This window comes from Cibotium barometz, chromosome 34 (genome assembly GCF_041138505.1).
Source record: "Cibotium barometz isolate CiBa-2024 chromosome 34, ASM4113850v1, whole genome shotgun sequence".
In the NCBI taxonomy this organism is placed as follows: Eukaryota; Viridiplantae; Streptophyta; class Polypodiopsida; order Cyatheales; family Cibotiaceae; genus Cibotium; species Cibotium barometz.
Window position 1 is genome coordinate 32,411,732 of NC_141079.1, and position 6,784 is coordinate 32,418,515.

Sequence of the window (6,784 nt, forward strand, 5' to 3'; positions counted from 1 at the left end):
GTGGCTAAGAGGACTAATGTTGTTTAGCAATGGCATCATTCTGTGGGCACCTGCTGCTTCGCTTACGGCTGTATCTCTGTACATCTTCCAAATCTGGTCTGTACACCTTAGGGAAGGAAACATTTAGGGTTCCGATTGAATTTGCTACTAGTTGCCATTCTCTTCAGCAATAGAAGCTTTTGGTTGTGAATTAGAGGCTATCATTGCCGGGCTAAGCAAGGTCTTCATGGGGCTGGCGTTGGTGATATGGCAGCTGCAGACAGGGTGGGTGGGTCGGTGGGTGGGTTGGTGCTGTTGGGGGGACGCTGGGCCTCTCGTGGTCGCCATGGATAGACGAGGGTGGCACTCGCAACTACCATGTAAAAAAAAACATGAGATCCACGAGAAGCAGCAGAAAACAGCGAAGAAAGTGGGCATAAAAAAGTAGCAAGACAGAAGTTAACGAGGCCAACTCTATGGTTGACTCGAAAAAAAATAATGTTTTTCGACCAATCGAAATAAGGACAACTTTTAAATTAGTTTCTAAAATCTTTAATATATGCCCATTTAATATATGAAAAATCTGGCTTTAAAAAAAAGGCTACTTAATTTCTCATCCTGTTTCTTAATTTTGGTAGGTAAAAATGCACTAGAATGTCGTTTGATAATATAGAGAGTGAGATTAAGAATGAATAAGCTAGGCTTGGCAACTTAGGTGGTGTGACCGCAAGTCACGTGGCGATCGCATTGAGATTGTAGGAAGGTGGATAGCTTGCATTGACTTTGTTAAGCTTTGAGTGATAGTTGACAATGGTCATTCTTGTTGTGAGGCAAAGTCAAAACAAATTGAAATAACTCGAGAGTATTCTTGGAAGCTAAGACGGGTGAGAATTCCATCGTCTACATTTGGCGACCCTATGATGTCTTACAAAGTTGAATTATTGAGATGAAATAGAATAGTATTGCAAGTAATTTGTCACGATTACGGGAAATTGAAATTGTTGCAAACAGTGCAAAATTGAGCTCTTGGGTTGCGCGACCAAAAAAATATTGAAAAATAACATGATGAAAAAAAGCATCATATTCGAAAAGAAACAAATACAACATATATCTGCGTTTTTTTTCTTCTCTGACGAAACCGACATCGCTTGTATTGTTGGGAAGCCACACGACTATGTCGGCTATGGGTGCCACAGCTCTTCGAGCGTACCAAAGATTCTACAGACATTTTTTTCGAGCCTCTTCCGCTACCTCCTTTATTATACCCCATAATAGATTTGGCATCGAAATGATGGTCAGCTTCTCATTGTACATGTGGCTTCCATGAAATTCATTATACGCCGATTTGGATTTGACAGGATTTGTTTCTAAATTAAAATAGGCCTTTGAACCTTAAAAAATATTCGAAGTTTCAGGGACGCATGACAGTGGCTACCATTCTCAAGTCCTCCCATCACCTTGAAGGGGAGAATGGCGTGACAAAGGCTAGGTTTTTGTAAGGTTAAACAGAATAAGATTTTACATACCAAAATTATTTATTCCAAAAAAATCGTTGTGGGTGTATATTTGGGGAGCACATTCATCAAAATGCCAATGAAAACACATTCGTTGAAATGCTACTCATGGAGAGAAAATGTTCTACTCAAAGCTTATTGCAAATCAAGGTCACATGAAAATTAGTATATTATATGACATATATACTCGAGCTAGAACATGTTAGGAAAGATTTAATAGAAGCCCTTAAGATAGCACATGCACAAGGTAGGACCTTAAGAACAAGGTAGGACCTTAAGATAACACATGCACAAGATAGGAGGCACTAGAGTACCAATAGAATTTAGCAAGTAGGATAATCTAGTATTCGAGCAAAAGGAATACATCTAAAGCAAGAAAGCAGTCTTGGACAAAAGGGATCAAGCTGTTGGGAGAGAGGAATGAGTTGGCATAAGAGCTCAAAGAAGAGGAGAAGTTCTTGAGGAAGAAAGGGGAGAGGAGTATGATACAAGCTTGGAAGAAGAACATGAAAGATTTGACTGGAGGACAACACTCAAAACACTTGCATAAGAGTTAGAAGCATTACAAAGAATGAGGAATAAAGTAAAGATAGAGCTACCAATTTTCAAAGGGGATAAGAAGGATTTAAGCATTCATGCACAAGCATTTGAAGGGTGGGAAAGACTGATGGAAGTCACCAAGGATGGGATAATTACTTCCCATAGACTTTGAAAATTGGATAAGAAGGATCTAAGCTTTCATGCACAAGCCTTTGAAGGGTGGGAAAGACTGATGGAAGTCACCAAGGATGGGATAATTACTTCCCATACACTCTGAAAATTGGATAAGAAGGATCTAAGCATTCATGCACAAGCCTTTGAAGGGTGGGAAAGACTGATGGAAGTCACCAAGGATGGGATAATTACTTCCCATAGACTCTCTAGGACAAAGCTCAAAAGTGGCATTATCAATACCCACCCAAGATAATTTCTACTTATGAGCAAATGAAGGTAACACATCTCGCGAGGTATAGAGACCCAAGAAGTGATGAAGATGTGCTTCTTTGTAAGCTAGGAAGGATTAAGCAAGGGTTGCTTTCTATGAGGGAGTTTGTGGAAAGAAACAAAGAACTATCTCCACAACTTGACCGACTAGAGTGTAAGTGAGTTAATTGAAGAACTATCCCGAGAACTTGGAAGGGACACAGCTCCTATTCAGCATCCACGAGGAAGGCTATCTTGCTTCACAAGTGGCAAGGAAGGCCACCTTGCAACTAGTGCAAAAGACCCTGAAGTTCACTTAGTTCTCTCGGGGGTGAAACCTCAAGTGGTGAGACGAGAGCGTAGAAGGCTGGGCAAGCTGCAATAGGGGTAATCTATGCATGCTCATTCTAGGTCCGCCATGTCGAACAAAAAGGTCCACTGTGACAACCTAGGACTGAGCACAGAGAAAAGAAAAGATAGTGGAAATAGAAGGAAAAGAGGCACACTGTGGCAAAGGGGATAGACCACCTACATCCAACAAGGGAAAATATTAAAATCTAGTAAACTCTCAGACAGAATTCTGTTAAAAAACTATAATCTCTAAGGAAGATGAGTCTTAGAAGGAAGAACTAAAAAATGGGAAAAGAAAGGCAGAAGTGGCCAATGAAGAAAGCGAGGAAAAGTGAGGTTAAAGAAAAGCCAAGAATAAAAATATGGACACCAAAACCAAGGTGGATATGAGACGAGGAAGAAACTAAACCAAGCTGGGAAAGGAAACAAGACAAAAGTGTGGAGGACATCTAAAAAGATGGGAGAAAACAAAGAAAAAGAAATGACTAATCAAGCTTGGGAAAAAACAGACACAAGAAAAGAGTGAGAAACAAAAACTATAGGAAATTCAGTAGAAGAAAGGGTAGCAAATAGGAAAGCAAACAACCTTAGCCACAAATGGTAGGACAATGAAAGCTCAAGAAGGAAAAATTCAAGAAAGTTAGGGATTAGAATAGAGGATGTTATCATTGATGGAGGGCCATGCATAAACATTATGCAATAAGAACAAGCTTTAAGGAGGATCTGTTCCCATTAGGGCAAATTTGGATGAAAAAGGGTTGTTTAGGGTTTCTCTATTCTTGATCTAAGGGTCAAGGAGGAGCCACGTGTCAAGAAGTATGGCATTTTTGTACACGTGTCAAGATCTCCTTCACTTACTTTTGGAACATTTTGCACTATTTTAGCCATAACTTTTACATATGAACTCCAAATTTAGTGCTCAAATGGTCCACAGGTGGCGCTTGATGAGCTCTATCCAATGAGTACCCATGTTGAATAGTTTTGGTAAGATCTTCATGGTCTTTTTTAAGTTGCCCCCTTTTTAGATCCTTAGACAGCCCTTTTCTTGTCCAAATTGGCCCTAATGCTTTACTAATACTATGTTAGATGAGGGTTGACTACCATGAGTATATAACATGCACGTTCCTAAAAGGTGAATTTGGGCATGTTCTTGGATTCATCTAGGTATATAATTCAGCCGTATTAGCGGACATGCAGATTTCACATTGTGAAGTTTTTGTCCGAGTTGCGGCAGGGGCGAGTTGATATTGTGCTTATTCTTTTTATCTTTAGCGGTGCATTTACCCTATCAACTACTTATTTGCTATAGTGATTCTTTCTATTTGCTACTTCCCTTGGTGCTAGCCTTCATTATGGCCGAGTCTGCCTTGCATCTCTGGAGGTTTAACAGAAACTCAGTACGAAGGGCTTTGTGTGAATATATGCTCTTATGTGTGTGTGGAGTGCATGTGTGAGTATATGCTCTTATGTGTGTGTGAATATATGCTCTTATGTGTGTGGAGTGCATGTGTGAGAGCATATCTTGATACAAAGTTCTACACCACTATTGGGCATTGATGACATTAGAGGGGATGTCGTAGTATCTAGTCCATAGTATGCATAATGGAGTTGATAGTTATATAGTCTCGTGTGTTGACTACCATGAGTATATAACATGCACGTTCCTAAAAGGTGAATTTGGGCATGTTCCTGGATTCATCTAGGTATATATATATATATATATATATATATATGTTAGATGAGGTATTGGGCCAATGTATAGCTTTATGGATGGGTATAGTGGCTATAACCTTGTCCATAACAAAAGAAGATGGAGAAAAGACTAACTTCATCACAGATTGGGGAGCCTATATGTACCGGGTAATTCCTTTGGGATTTACAATGCTCCAACCACATTCCAAAGGTGCATGAAGAAAGTTTCTCAGATTTCATCTCATGGTAATGTTTATTGATGACTTAACAACATTCTCTAGAATGGTAGAGTATCTCATATGTGGAAGATCTTTCAAAGATGCAAGGAAAAGAGGATCTCACTTAACCCTTTAAAATGTGTGTTTTATGTCTATAGAGGGAAATTGTTAGGGCACATAATTGAAAAAAAAAGGCATTTGCACTGCACCTAACAAGGTCAAGCGAATAGAGAAAATGAGAGCACTTACCAACCTCACTCAAGTAAGGTTTTTTGTGGGTTATGCAAGATTCTATAGGAGATTCATCAAAGATTTTACCAAAATAGCCATTCCTCTATACGAGATTACAAAGCATTAAGTCAAATTTCAAAGGGGACCAAGTGAGAAAGAAGCATTCCAGATCTTGAAGAGGCTAGCCATTAATGCTCCGATCTGAAGGCAACCCAAACCTAGATGGGTTGTAGGTTTCTATGTAAACCCATATCTTGTTGAGGGAGACTAGCCATTACTGCTCTTCTCCGAAGGTAACCCAAACCTAGATGGGATGTAGGTTTCTATGTACATATAGGTGCTTGAGGACTAGCCCCATTGGGGTCATACTTGCAAAACTAGAGGGAAGTTTGGATTTCTTGGTTTAATTTGCAAGTTGCAAAGAAGAAGAAGATGACAAGTTGGACTTGTCGCCGATTATGACAATAGGACCGTTGTTCACCTTACAACCCAATACTCCAAGGAAGGAGATGAAATCATGCCTTCTAACAGCCTTGCAAAAGTGAAAGAAGTAGATCCTGAAGAGGAGAACGAATTGGTGGAACTTCTTAAAGAGTTTTCTAGAAATACACCAATATGAAGGTAATACCACTAGAAGTCCAACATATTATTCCTATTACCGAAGGTTCAAGACCAACCATGTGAAGGCCTTACCAAATGAACCCCAAACATCAGCTACTGTGAAGGAAGAAATTGACAAACTCATTCCAGCAGGGTTCATCTATGAAATGGACCATATTGACTCAGAATCACCCATCGTTATTGTGCCCAAGACGAATGAGAAGATAAGGGTGTGTGTGGCTTAAAGAATGCAAATGCAGCCACACACAAGGACCACTACCCCTTACCTCAAACTAAACATGTGTTGGAAAGAGTTGTCGGAGTTGAAGTAGAATTGACACTTATAACTTATTGGATAGTTTCTCAAGGTGTCTATTGCTCCCCTTAAGGTCCACACAAGACTACATTTACGACCATGGGAGGCACATTTGCCTATAAGGTTATGCCTTTTGGACTAACCAATGCTCCAACAACATTTAAATGGCCCTCGGTTGATGTGTATAATAACCGAGGATTATCTACAAATATGGTTTTGGAAGTATTCATAGATGACATATGTGCTTATTCCTCATAGAAGGATAATCTTGCATATGCATAAGAAAGATGTTTCTAAGGTGTTGCTTGTATTGAATATCCATAAGAAAGGCATTTCTAAGGTGTTGATTATATTGAATATTCTTAATTTGAAATGCTAATTTTGAGTAAAGCATGGAGTAATATTGGGACACAGTGTCCAAAAATAGTTATCCATGGATGAGAGAAAATTCAAACCGACTTTTGGAATTGCCCCCATCCACAAACTACAAGGGAGTACACTTTTTTATTAGACATGTTGGGTACTATCACAACGGTTATGAGACATGTTGGGTACTACAATGGTTTGATGTTTTTTTTCCAACAAAAATTTCCTTGGCAAGTGCACCCATTTGAGACCTAAAAAAGAGGACCTAATATTTCATGTGCACATTGACGTTTTAACCCTATTTGTTTACAACTTGGCAACTTAATGATGCAAAGATGAACTATAAAACAATTGAAAAGCGAAGGGTTGGCCATGGTCTATGACGTGAAAAAGTATATACATTATTTATTGGCAAAAAAGTTTGTGTTCTTTGTAGACCACTAGGCACTACCTTGTCACAATAAGCCTTGCACCATGGGAAGAATTACATGGTGGCTGCTTTTACTTATGGAATTTGACTTTATGGTCATTGTAAGGAAGGGATCGTAACATGT